The following is a 15,582-nucleotide window of genomic DNA, read 5'->3' as shown; positions in this document are numbered from 1 at the left end:
ATGGACCAGTTGCAATGAAATAAGGTTCCACAAAGGTCACAATGGTTCATACTGGGCTTTAGAGAATCAACCACTAGCAATGAGAGAAGGGTCCATAATGATCACATGATACGTACTGGGCTTTACAGAATCAACCACTAGCAATCAGAGAAGGGTCCATAATTATCACATGCTACGTACTGGGCTTTACAGAATCAACAACTTGCAATGCAATAAGGTTCCACAAAGGTCACAATGGTACGTACTGGGCTTTAGAGAATCAACCACTAGCAATGAGAGAAGGGTCCATAATTATCACATGCTACGTACTGGGCTTTACAGAATCAACAACTTGCAATGCAATAAGGTTCCACAAAAGTGACAATGGTTCGTACTGGGCTTTAGAGAATCAACCACTAGCAATGAGAGAAGAGTCCATAATGATCACAATGCTATGTACTGGGCTTTACAGAATTAACCACTTGCAATGAAAGCAAGATCCAAATGAACAGAATGCCAAGGGTCGCTAATGATCACAATGCTATGTACTGGTATTTACAGAATGAACCTCTTGCAATGAAAGCAAGATCCAAATGAACAGAATGCCATGCACTGAGCTTTACAGTATGAACAACTTGCAATAAAAGTAGGATCCACAATGAACATAATGCCATGCACTGGGCTTTACAGAATTAACCACTTGCAATGCAATAAGGTTCCACAAAGTTCGCAATGATTCGTACTGGGCTTTAGAGATTCAACCACTAGCAATGATAGTAGGGTCCATAATGAACACATGCTACGTACTGGTCTTTACAGAATAAACCTCTTGCAATGAAAGCCAGATCCAAATGAACAGATTGCCATGCACTGAGCTTTACAGTATGAACCACTTGCAATGAAAGTAGGATCCACAATGAACATAATGCCATGCACTGGGCTTTACGAATTAACCACTTGCAATGCAATAAAGTTCCACAAAGGTCACAATGGTACGTACTGGGCTTTAGAGAATCAACCACTAGCAATCAGAGAAGGGTCCATAATGAACACATGCTACGTAGTGGGCTTTACAGAATCAACCACTAGCAGTCAGAGAAGGGTCCATAATGAACACATGCTACATACTGGTCTTTACAGAATGAACCTCTTGCAATGAAAGCAAGATCGAAATTAAAGTAATGCTTTGAACTGGGCTTTACAGAAGCAACCACTTGCAATGCAATAAGGTTCCACAAAGGTCACAATGGTTCGTACTGGGCTTTAGAGAATCAACCACTAGCAATCAGAGAAGGGTCCATAATGAACTCATGCTACGTACTGGTCTTTACAGAATGAACCTCTTGCAATGAAAGCAAGATCCAAATGAACAGAATGCCATGCACTGAACTTTACAGTATGAACCACTTGCAATGAAAGAATGATCCCTAATGATCACAATGCTACGTACTGGGCTTTACAGAATTAACCACTTGCAATGCAATAAGGTTCCACAAAGGTCACAATGGTTCGTACTGGGCATTACAGAATGAACCACGTGCAATGCAATAAGGTTCCACAAAGGTCACAAAGGTACATACAGGGCTTTACAGAATCAACCACTAGCAATTAGAGAAGGGTCCATAATGATTACATGCTACCTACTGGTCTTTACAGAATGAACCTCTTGCAATGAAAGCAAGATCGAAATGAAAATAATGCTTTGAACGGGCTTTACAGAATCAACCACTTGCAATGCAATAAGGTTCCACAAAGGTCACAATGGTTCGTACTGGGCTTTAGAGAATCAACCACTAGCAATGATAGAAGGGCCCATAATGAACACATGCTACCTACTGGTCTTTACAGAATCAACCACTTGCAATGAGAGAAGGGTCCATAATGATTACATGCTACGTACTGGGCTTTACAGAATCAACCACTTGCAATGCAATAATGTTCCACAAAGGTCACAATGGTTCGTACTGGGCTTAGGAGAATCAACCACTAGCAATGAAAGAAGGGTGCCTAAAGAACATATGCTACGTACTGGGCTTTACAGAATGAACCAGTTGCAATGAAATAAGGGTCCACAATCATCTGATTGGTATTTAATGGGCTTTGAAGATTGAATCAGTTGCAATGCAATAAGGTTCCACAAAGGTCACAAAGGTACATACTGGGCTTTAGAGAATCAACCACTAGCAATCAGAGAAGGGTCCATAATGATTACATGCTACCTACTGGTCTTTACAGAATGAACCTCTTGCAATGAAAGCAAGATCGAAATGAAAATAATGCTTTGAACGGGCTTTACAGAATCAACCACTTGCAATGCAATAAGGTTCCACAAAGGTCACAATGGTTCGTACTGGGCTTTAGAGAATCAACCACTTGCAATGATAGGTCCATAATGAACACATGCTACGTACTGGTCTTTACAGAATCAACCACTTGCAATGAGAGAAGGGTCCATATGATTACATGCTACGTACTGGGCTTTACAGAATCAACCACTAGCAATCAGAGAAGTGTCCATAATGATTACATGCTACCTACTGGTCTTTACAGAATGAACCTCTTGCAATGAAAGCAAGATCGAAATGAACATAATGCTTTGAACTGGGCTTTACAATATGAACCACTTGCAATGAAAGTAGTATCCACAATGAACATAATGCCATGCACTGGGCTTTACTGAATTAACCACTTGCAATGCAATAAGGTTCCACAAAGGTCACAATGGTACGTACTGGGCTTTAGAGAATCAACCACTAGCAATGAGAGAAGGGTCCATAATGATCACATGCTACGTACTGGGCTTTACAGAATTAACCACTTGCAATGCAATAAGGTTCCACAAAGGTCACAATGGTTCGTACTGGGCTTTAGAGAATCAACCACTAGCAATGATAGTAGGGTCCATAATGAACACATGCTACGTACTGGTCTTTACAGAATGAACCTCTTGCAATGAAAGCAAGATCGAAATGAAAATAATGCTTTGAACAGGCTTTACAGAATCAACCACTTGCAATGCAATAAGGTTCCACAAAGGTCACAATGGTTCGTACTGGGCTTTAGAGAATCAACCACTTGCAATGATAGGTCCATAATGAACACATGCTACGTACTGGTCTTTACAGAATCAACCACTTGCAATGAGAGAAGGGTCCATAATGATTACATGCTACGTACTGGGCTTTACAGAATCAACCACTAGCAATCAGAGAAGGGTCCCTAATGATCACATGCTACGTACTCGGCTTTACAGAATCAACCAATTGCAATGCAATAAGGTTCCACAAAGGTCACAATGGTTCGTACTGGGCTTTAGAGAATCAACTGCTAGCAATGATAGTACGGTCCATAATGAACACATGCTACGTACTGGTCTTTACAGAATGAACCTCTTGCAATGAAAGCCAGATCCAAATGAACAGAATGCCATGCACTGAGCTTTACAGTATGAACCACTTGCAATGAAGGTAAGAAGGGTCCCTAATGATCACAATGCCATGCACTGGGCTTTACAGAATTAACCACTTGCAATGCAATAAGCTTCCACAAAGGTCACAATGGTTCGTACTGGGCTTTAGAGAATCAACCACTAGCAATGAAAGAAGGGTCCATAATGAACACATGCTACGTACTGGTCTTTACAGAATCAACCAGTAGCAATTAGAGAAGGGTCCATAATGAACACATGCTACGTACTGGGCTTTACAGAATGAACCACTTGCAATGAAAGTAGGATCCACAATGACCATAATGCCATGCACTGGACTTTACAGTATGAACCACTTGCAATGAAAGTAGTATCCACAATGAACATAATGCCATGCACTGGGCTTTACAGAATTAACCACTTGCAATGCAATAAGGTTCTACAAAGGTCACAATGGTACCTACTGGGCTTTAGAGAATCAACCGCTAGCAATGAGAGAAGGGTCCATAATGAACACATGCTATGTACTGGTCTTTACAGAATGAACCTCTTGCAATGAAAGCAAGATCCAAATGAACATAATGCCATGCACTGAGCTTTACAGTATGAACCACTTGCAATGCAAGTAGTATCCACAATAACATAATGCCATGCACTGGGCTTTACAGAATGAACCACTTGCAATGCTATAAGGTTCCACAAAGTTCACAATGGTACGTACTGGGCTTTACAGAATCAACCACTAGCAATCAGAGAAGGGTCCGTAATGATCACATGCTACGTACTGGGCTTTACAGAATCAACCAGTAGCAATGATAGAAGGGTCCATAATGAACACATGCTACGTACTGGGCTTTACAGAATGAACCTCTTGCAATGAAAGCAAGATCCAAATGAACAGAATGCCATGCACTGAGCTTTACAGTATGAACCACTTGCAATGAAAGTAAGAAGGGTCCCTAATGATCACAATGATATGTACTGGGCTTTACAGAATCAACCACTTGCAATGAAAGCAAGATCCAAATGAACAGAATGCCATGCACTGAGCTTTACAGTATGTACCACTTGCAATGAAAGTAGGATCCACTATGAACATAATGCCATGCACTGAGCTTTACAGTATGAACCACTTGCAATGAAAGCAAGAAGGGTCCCTAATGATCACAATGCTATGTACTGGGCTTTACAGAATCAACCACTTGCAATGAAAGCAAGATCCAAATGAACAGATTGCCATGCACTGAGCTTTACAGTATGAACCACTTGCAATGAAAGTAGGATCCACAATGACCATAATGCCATGCACTGGACTTTACAGTATGAACCACTTGCAATGAAAGTAGTATCCACAATGAACATAATGCCATGCACTGGGCTTTACAGAATTAACCACTTGCAATGCAATAAGGTTCTACAAAGGTCACAATGGTTCGTACAGGGCTTTATAGAATCAACCACTAGCAATGAAAGAAGGGTCCATAATGAACACATGCTACGTACTGGTCTTTACAGAATCAACCAGTAGCAATTAGAGAAGGGTCCATAATGAACACATGCTACGTACTGGGCTTTACAGAATGAACCACTTGCAATGAAAGTAGGATCCACAATGACCATAATGCCATGCACTGGACTTTACAGTATGAACCACTTGCAATGCAAGTAGTATCCACAATAACATAATGCCATGCACTGGGCTGTACTGAATTGACCACTTGCAATGCAATAAGGTTCCACAAAGGTCACAATTGTACGTACTGGGCTTTAGAGAATCAACCACTAGCAATGAGAAAATGGTCCATAATGATCACATGCTACGTACTCGGCTTTACAGAATCAACTAATTGCAATGCAATAAGGTTCCACAAAGGTCACAATTGTTCATACTGGGCTTTAGAGAAGCAACCACTAGCAATGATAGTAGGGTCCATAATGAACACATGCTACGTACTGGTCTTTACAGAATGAACCTCTTGCAATGAAACCAAGATCCAAATGAAGAGAATGCCATGCACTGAGCTTTACAGTATGAACCACTTGCAATGAAAGCAAGATCCACAATGAACATAATGCCATGCACTGGGCTTTACAGAATTAACCACTTGCAATGCAATAAGGTACCACAAAGTTCACAATGGTACGTACTGGGCTTTAGAGAATCAACCACTAGCAATGAGAGAAAGGTCCATAATGATCACATGCTATGTACTGGGCTTTACAGAATCAACCACTAGCAATCAGAGAAGGGTCCATAATGATCACATGCTACGTACTGGGCTTTACAGAATCAACCACTAGCAATGAGAGAAGGGTCCATAATGATTACATGCTACCTACTGGTCTTTACAGAATGAACCTCTTGCAATGAAAGCAAGATCGAAATGAACATAATGCTTTGAACTGGGCTTTACAGTATGAACTACTTGCAATGAAAGTAGTATCCACAATGAACATAATGCCATGCACTGGGCTTTACTGAATTAACCACCTGCAATGCAATAAGGTTCCACAAAGGTCACAATGGTTCGTACTGGGCTTTACAGAATCAACCACTAGCAATGATAGAAGGGTCCATAATGAACACATGCTACGTACTGGGCTTTACAGAATGAACCTCTTGCAATGAAAGCAAGATCCAAATGAACATAATGCCATGCACTGAGCTTTACAGTATGAACCACTTGCAATGAAAGCAAGAAGGGTCCCTAATGATCACAATGCTATGTACTGGGCTTTACAGAATCAACCACTTGCAATGAAAGCAAGATCCAAATGAACAGATTGCCATGCACTGAGCTTTACAGTATGAACCACTTGCAATGAAAGTAGGATCCACAATGACCATAATGCCATGCACTGGACTTTACAGTATGAACCACTTGCAATGAAAGTAGTATCCACAATGAACATAATGCCATGCACTGGGCTTTACAGAATTAACAACTTGCAATGCAATAAGGTTCTACAAAGGTCACAATGGTACCTACTGGGCTTTAGAGAATCAACCGCTAGCAATCAGAGAAGGGTCCATAATGAACACATGCTATGTACTGGTCTTTACAGAATGAACCTCTTGCAATGAAAGCAAGATCCAAATGAACATAATGCCATGCACTGGGCTTTACAAAATGAACCACTTGCAATGCTATAAGGTTCCACAAAGTTCACAATGGTACGTACTGGGCTTTACAGAATCAACCACTAGCAATCAGAGAAGGGTCCGTAATGATCACATGCTACGTACTGGGCTTTACAGAATCAACCAGTAGCAATTAGAGAAGGGTCCATAATGAACACATGCTACGTACTGGGCTTTAAAGAATGAACCTCTTGCAATGAAAGCAAGATCGAAATGAACATAATGCTTTGAACTGGGCTTTACAGTATGAACCACTTGCAATGAAAGTAGTATCCACAATGAACATAATGCCATGCACTGGGCTTTACTGAATTGACCACTTGCAATGCAATAAGGTTCCACAAAGGTCACAATTGTACGTACTGGGCTTTAGAGAATCAACCACTAGCAATGAGAAAATGGTCCATAATGATCACATGCTACGTACTCGGCTTTACAGAATCAACCAATTGCAATGCAATAAGGTTCCACAAAGGTCACAATGGTTCGTACTGGGCTTTAGAGAATCAACCGCTAGCAATGATAGTACGGTCCATAATGAACACATGCTACGTACTGGTCTTTACAGAATGAACCTCTTGCAATGAAAGCCAGATCCAAATGAACAGAATGTCATCCACTGAGCTTTACAGTATGAACCACTTGCAATGAAGGTAAGAAGGGTCCCTGATGATCACAATGCTATGTACTGGTCTTTACAGAATCAACCACTTGCAATGAAAGCAAGATCCAAATGATCAGATTGCCATGCACTGAGCTTTACAGTATGAACCACTTGCATTGAAAGTAGGATCCACAATGAACATAATGCCATGCACTGGGCTTTACAGAATTAACCACTCGCAATTCAATAAGTTTCCACAAAGGTCACAATGGTTCGTACTGGGCTTTAGAGAATCAACCACTAGCAATGAAAGAAGGGTCCATAATGAACACATGCTACGTACTGGGCTTTACAGAATCAACCAGTAGCAATTAGAGAAGGGTCCATAATGAACACATGCTACGTACTGGGCTTTACAGAATGAACCACTTGCAATGAAAGTAGGATCCACAATGACCATAATGCCATGCACTGGACTTTACAGTATGAACCACTTGCAATGAAAGTAGTATCCACAATGAACATAATGCCATGCACTGGGCTTTACAGAATTAACCACTTGCAATGCAATAAGGTTCTACAAAGGTCACAATGGTACCTACTGGGCTTTAGAGAATCAACCGCTAGCAATGAGAGAAGGGTCCATAATGAACACATGCTATGTACTGGTCTTTACAGAATGAACCTCTTGCAATGAAAGCAAGATCCAAATGAACATAATGCCATGCACTGAGCTTTACAGTATGAACCACTTGCAATGCAAGTAGTATCCATCAATAACATAATGCCATGCACTGGGCTTTACAGAATGAACCACTTGCAATGCTATAAGGTTCCACAAAGTTCACAATGGTACGTACTGGGCTTTACAGAATCAACCACTAGCAATCAGAGAAGGGTCCGTAATGATCACATGCTACGTACTGGGCTTTACAGAATCAACCAGTAGCAATGATAGAAGGGTCCATAATGAACACATGCTACGTACTGGGCTTTACAGAAGGAACCTCTTGCAATGAAAGCAAGATCGAAATGAACATAATGCTTTGAACTGGGCTTTACAGTATGAACCACTTGCAATGAAAGTAGTATCCACAATAACATAATGCCATGCACTGGGCTTTACTGAATTGACCACTTGCAATGCAATAAGGTTCCACAAAGGTCACAATTGTACGTACTGGGCTTTAGAGAATCAACCACTAGCAATGAGAAAATGGTCCATAATGATCACATGCTACGTACTCGGCTTTACAGAATCAACTAATTGCAATGCAATAAGGTTCCACAAAGGTCACAATGGTTCATACTGGGCTTTAGAGAAGCAACCACTAGCAATGATAGTAGGGTCCATAATGAACACATGCTACGTACTGGTCTTTACAGAATGAACCTCTTGCAATGAAACCAAGATCCAAATGAAGAGAATGCCATGCACTGAGCTTTACAGTATGAACCACTTGCAATGAAAGCAAGATCCACGATGAACATAATGCCATGCACTGGGCTTTACAGAATTAACCACTTGCAATGCAATAAGGTACCACAAAGGTCACAATGGTACGTACTGGGCTTTAGAGAATCAACCACTAGCAATGAGAGAAAGGTCCATAATGATCACATGCTATGTACTGGGCTTTACAGAATCAACCACTAGCAATCAGAGAAGGGTCCATAATGATCACATGCTACGTACTGGGCTTTACAGAATCAACCACTAGCAATGAGAGAAGGGTCCATAATGATTACATGCTACCTACTGATCTTTACAGAATGAACCTCTTGCAATGAAAGCAAGATCGGAATGAACATAATGCTTTGAACTGGGCTTTACAGTATGAACTACTTGCAATGAAAGTAGTATCCACAATGAACATAATGCCATGCACTGGGCTTTACTGAATTAACCACCTGCAATGCAATAAGGTTCCACAAAGGTCACAATGGTTCGTACTGGGCTTTAGAGAATCAACCACTAGCAATGATAGAAGGGTCCATAATGAACACATGCTACGTACTGGGCTTTACAGAATGAACCTCTTGCAATGAAAGCAAGATCCAAATGAACTAAATGCCATGCACTGAGCTTTACAGTATGAACCACTTGCAATGTAAGTAGGATCCACAATGAACATAATGCCATGCACTGGGCTTTACAGAATCAACCACTTGCAATGAAAGCAAGATCCAAATGAACAGAATGCCATGCACTGAGCTTTACAGTATGTACCACTTGCAATGAAAGTAGGATCCACTATGAACATAATGCCATGCACTGAGCTTTACAGTATGAACCACTTGCAATGAAAGCAAGAAGGGTCCCTAATGATCACAATGCTATGTACTGGGCTTTACAGAATCAACCACTTGCAATGAAAGCAAGACCCAAATGAACAGAAAGCCATGCACTGAGCTTTACAGTATGAACCACTTGCAATGTAAGTAGGATCCACAATGAACATAATGCCATGCACTGGGCTTTACAGAATTAGCCACTTGCAATGAAATAAAGTTCCACAAAGGTCACAATGGTACGTACTGGACTTTAGAGAATAACATAATGCCATGCACTGGGCTTTACAGAATGAACCAGTAGCAATTAGAGAAGGGTCCATAATGAACACATGCTACGTACTGGGCTTTACAGAATGAACCTCTTGCAATGAAAGCAAGATCAAAATGAACATAATGCTTTGAACTGGGCTTTACAGTATGAACCACTTGCAATGAAAGTAGTATCCACAATGAACATAATGCCATGCACTGGGCTTTACAGAATCAACTAATTGCAATGCAATAAGGTTCCACAAAGGTCACAATGGTTCATACTGGGCTTTAGAGAAGCAACCACTAGCAATGATAGTAGGGTCCATAATGAACACATGCTACGTACTGGTCTTTACAGAATGAACCTCTTGCAATGAAACCAAGATCCAAATTAAGAGAATGCCATGCACTGAGCTTTACAGTATGAACCACTTGCAATGAAAGCAAGATCCACAATGAACATAATGCCATGCACTCGGCTTTACAGAATTAACCACTTGCAATGCAATAAGGTACCACAAAGGTCACAATGGTACGTACTGGGCTTTAGAGAATCAACCACTAGCAATGAGAGAAAGGTCCATAATGATCACATGCTATGTACTGGGCTTTACAGAATCAACCACTAGCAATCAGAGAAGGGTCCATAATGATCACATGCTACGTACTGGGCTTTACAGAATCAACCACTAGCAATGAGAGAAGGGTCCATAATGATTACATGCTACCTACTGGTCTTTACAGAATGAACCTCTTGCAATGAAAGCAAGATCGAAATGAACATAATGCTTTGAACTGGGCTTTACAGTACGAACTACTTGCAATGAAAGTAGTATCCACAATGAACATAATGCCATGCACTGGGCTTTACTGAATTAACCACCTGCAATGCAATAAGGTTCCACAAAAGTCACAATGGTTCGTACTGGGCTTTAGAGAATCAACCACTAGCAATGATAGAAGGGTCCATAATGAACACATGCTACGTACTGGGCTTTACAGAATGAACCTCTTGCAATGAAAGCAAGATCCAAATGCCATGCACTGAGCTTTACAGTATGAACCACTTGCAATGAAAGTAAGAAGGGTCCCTAATGATCACAATGATATGTACTGGGCTTTACAGAATCAACCACTTGCAATGAAAGCAAGATCCAAATGAACAGAATGCCATGCACTGAGCTTTACAGTATGTACCACTTGCAATGAAAGTAGGATCCACTATGAACATAATGCCATGCACTGAGCTTTACAGTATGAACCACTTGCAATGAAAGCAAGAAGGGTCCCTAATGATCACAATGCTATGTACTGGGCTTTACAGAATCAACCACTTGCAATGAAAGCAAGACCCAAATGAACAGAAAGCCATGCACTGAGCTTTACAGTATGAACCACTTGCAAGTGGTTCATTCTGTAAAGCCCAGTGCATGGCATTATGTTCATTGTGGATCCTACTTTCATTGCAAGTGGTTCACACTGTAAAGCCCAGTGCATGGCATTATGTTCATTGTGGATACTACTTTCATTGCAAGTGGTTCATACTGTAAAGCTCAGTGCATGGCATTCTCTTCATTTGGATCTAAAGCCCAGTACATACCATTGTGACTTTTGTGGAACCTTATTGCATTGAAAGTGGTTCATTCTGTAAAGCCCATTGCATGGCATTATGTTCATTGTGGATCCTACTTTCATTGCAAGTGGTTCATACTGTAAAGCTCAGTGCATGGCTTTCTGTTCATTTGGGTCTTGCTTTCATTGAAAGTGGTTAATTCTGTAAAGCCCAGTACATAGCATTGTGATCATTAGGGACCCTTCTCTGAGTGCTAGTGGTTGATTCTGTAAAGCCCAGTACGTAGCATGTGATCATTATGGACCCTTCTCTGATTGCTAGTGGTTGATTCTGTAAAGCCCAGTACGTAGCATGTGATCATTATGGACCCTTCTCTGATTGCTAGTGGTTGATTCTCTAAAGCCCAGTACGTAGCATAATGACCTTTGTGGAACCTTATTTCTTTGCAACTGGTTCAATCTTCAAAGCCCATTAAATACCATTCTGATTATTGTGGACCTTTATTTCATTGCAACTGGTTCATTCTCTAAAACTCAGTACGAACCATTGTGACCGTTGTGGTACCTTATTGCACTACAAGTGGTTAATTCTGTAAAGCCCAGTGCATGGCATTATGTTCATTGTGGATACTACTTTCATTGCAAGTGGTTCATACTGTAAAGCTCAGTGCATGGCATTCTGTTCATTTGGATCTTCCTTTCATTGCAAGTGGTTGATTCTGTAAAGCCCAGTACATAGCATTGTGATCATTAGGGACCCTTCTTACTTTCATTACAAGTGGTTCATACTGTCAAGCTCAGTGCATGGCATTCTCTTCATTTGGATCCAAAGCCCAGTACGTACCATTGTGACCTTTGTGGAACCTTATTGCATTGCAAGTGGTTAATTCTGTATAGCCCAGTGCATGGCATTATGTCCATTGTGGATCCTACTTTCATTGCAAGTGGTTCATACTGTAAAGCTCAGTGCATGGCATTCTCTTCTTTTGGATCTAAAGCCCAGTACATACCATTGTGACCTTTGTGGAACCTTATTGCATTGAAAGTGGTTCATTCTGTAAAGTCCAGTGCATGGCATTATGTTCATTATGGACCCTTCTCTCATTGCTAGTGGTTGATTCTGTAAAGCCCAGTACGTACCATTGTGAACTTTGTGGAACCATATTCCATTGCAAGTGGTTGATTCTGTAAAGCCCAGTACGTAGCATGTGATCATTATGGACCCTTCTCTTATTGCTAGTGGTTGATTCTGTAAAGCCCAGTAGAAACCATTGTGACCTTTGTGGAACCTTATTGCACTGCAAGTGGTTAATTCTGTAAAGCCCAGTAGACCTAATTCAAAGCATTACTTTCATTTTGATCTTGCTGTCATTGCAGGAGGATCATTCTCTAATGCCCAGTATGTAGCATGTGATCATTTTGGACCCTTCTCTTATTGCTAGTGGTTGATTCTGTAAAGCCCAGTACAAACCATTGTGACCTTTGTGGAACCTTATTGCACTGCAAGTGGTTAATTCTGTAAAGCCCAGTACATAGCATGTGTTCATTATGGATCTTTCATTGCAAGAGGTTCATTCTGTAAAGACCAGTACGTAGCATGTGTTCATTATGAACCCTACTATCATTGCTAGTGGTTCATTCTCTAAAGCCCAGTACGTACCATTGTGACCTTTGTGGTACCTTATTGCATTGCAAGTGGTTGATTCTGTTAAGCCCAGTGCATGGCATTATGTTCATTGTGGATCTTTCATTGCAAGAGGTTCATTCTGTAAAGACCAGTACGTAGCATGTGTTCATTATGAACCCTACTATCATTGCTAGTGGTTGATTCTCCTAAGCCCAGTACGAACCATTGTGACCTTTGTGGAACATTATTGCATTGCAAGTGGTTGATTCTGTAAAACCCAGTTCAAAGCATTACTTTCATTTCGATCTTGCTTTCATTGCAAGAGGTTCATTCTGTAAAACCTCTGCAAGAGGTTCATTCTGTAGGTAGCATGTGATCATTATGGACACTTCTCTGATTGCTAGTGGTTGATTCTCTAAAGCCCAGTACGTACCATTGTGACCTTTGTGGAACCTTATTGCATTACAAGTGGTTGCTTCTGTAAAGCCCAGTTCAAAGCATTATATTCATTTCGATCGTGCTTTCATTGCAAGAGGTTCATTCTGTAAAGAGCAGTAGGAAGCATGTGATCATTATGGACCCTTCTCTCATTGCTAGTGGTTGACTCTCTAAAGCCTAGTACGTACCATTGTGACCTTTGTGGAACCTTATTGCATTGAAAGTGGTTGATGCTGTAAAGTCCAGTGCATGGCATTATGTTCATTGTGGATCCTACTTTCATTGCAAGTGGTTCATACTGTAAAGCTCAGTGCATGGAATTCTGTTCATTTGGATCTTGCTTTCATTGCAAGAGGTTCATTCTGTAAAGACCAGTAGGTAGCATGTAATCATTAAGGACCCTTCTCTCATTGCTAGTGGTTGATTCTGTAAAGCCCAGTATGTACCATTGTGACCTTTGTGGAACCTTATTGCATTGCAAGTGATTCATTCTGTAAAGCCCAGTGCATGGCATTATGTTCATTGTGGATACTACTTTCATTGCAAGTGGTTCATACTGTAAAGCTCAGTGCATGGCATTATGTTCATTTGGATCTTGCTTTCATTGCAAGTGGTTGATTCTCTAAAGCCCAGTACGGAGCATGTGATCATTATGGACCCTTCTCTGATTGCTAGTGGTTGATTCTCTAAAGCCCAGTACGTACCATTGTGACCTTTGTGGAACCTTATTTCTTTGCAACTGGTTCAATCTTCAAAGCCCATTAAATACCATTCTAATTATTGTGGACCCATATTTCATTGCAACTGGTTCAGTCTCTAAAGCCCAGTATGAACCATTGTGACCTTTGTGGAACCTTATTGCATTGCAAGTGATTCATTCTGTAAAGCCCAGTGCATGGCATTATGTTCATTGTGGATACTACTTTCATTGCAAGTGGTTCATACTGTAAAGCTCAGTGCATGGCATTATGTTCATTTGGATCTTGCTTTCATTGCAAGTGGTTGATTCTCTAAAGCCCAGTACGGAGCATGTGATCATTATGGACCCTTCTCTGATTGCTAGTGGTTGATGCTGTAAAGCCCAGTACGTAGCATTGTGACCTTTGTGGAACCTTATTTCTTTGCAACGGGTTCAATCTTCAAAGCCCATGAAATACCATTCTGATGATTGTGGACCCTTATTTCATTGCAACTGGTTCATTCTGTAAAGCCCAGTACGTAGCATGTTTTCATTATGGACTTCTTTCATTGCTAGTGGTTGATTCTCTAAAGCCCAGTACATACCATTGTGACCTTTGTGGAACCTTATTGCATTGCAAGTGGTTAATTCTGTAAAGCCCAGTACATAGCATGTGTTCATTATGGACATTTCTTTCATTGCAAGTGGTTGATGCTGTAAAGCCCAGTACGTAGCATTGTGAACTTTGTGGAACCTTATTTCTTTGCAACTGGTTCAATCTTCAAAGCCCATGAAATACCATTCTGATGATTGTGGAACCTTATTTCATTGCAGCTGGTTCATTCTGTAAAGCCCAGTACGTAGCATGTTTTCATTATGGATTCTTCTTTCATTGCTAGTGGTTGATTCTGTTAAGCCCACTGCGTAGCATGTGATCATTATGGACCCTTCTCTGATTGCTGGTGGTTGATTCTGTAAAGCCCAGTACGTACCATTGTGACCTTTGTGGAACCTTATTGCATTGCAAATGGTTGATTCTGTAAAGCCCAGTACATAGCATTGTGACCATTAGGGACCCTTCTTTCATTGCAAGTGGTTGATGCTGTAAAGCCCAGTATGTAGCATTGTGATCATTATGGACCCTTCTCTCATTGCAAGAGGTTCATTCTCTAAAGCGCAGTACGAACCATTGTGACCTTTGTCACATTGCAAGTGGTTGATTCTGTAAAGCCGAGTGCATTCCATTATGTTCATTGTGGATACTACCATCATTGCAAGTGGTTCATACTATAAAGCTCAGTGCATGGCATTCTGTTCATTTGGATCTTGCTTTCATTGCAAGTGGTTAATTCTGTAAAGCCCAGTACATAGCATTGTGATCATTATGGACCGTTCTCTCATTGCTAGTGGTTGATTCTCAGAAGCCCAGTACGAACCATTGTGACCTTTGTGGAACCTTATTGCATTGCAAGTGGTTCACACTGTAAAGCCCAGTGCATGGCATTATGTTCATTTCGATCTTGCTTTCATTGCAAGTGGTTGATTCTGTAAAGCCCAGTATATAGCA

The sequence above is a fragment of the Anolis carolinensis genome, chromosome 4, assembly GCF_035594765.1.
Source record: "Anolis carolinensis isolate JA03-04 chromosome 4, rAnoCar3.1.pri, whole genome shotgun sequence".
NCBI lineage: Eukaryota > Metazoa > Chordata > Lepidosauria > Squamata > Dactyloidae > Anolis > Anolis carolinensis.
The sequence above is the reverse complement of the archived record's forward strand: the minus strand, read 5'-3'. Positions refer to the sequence as shown.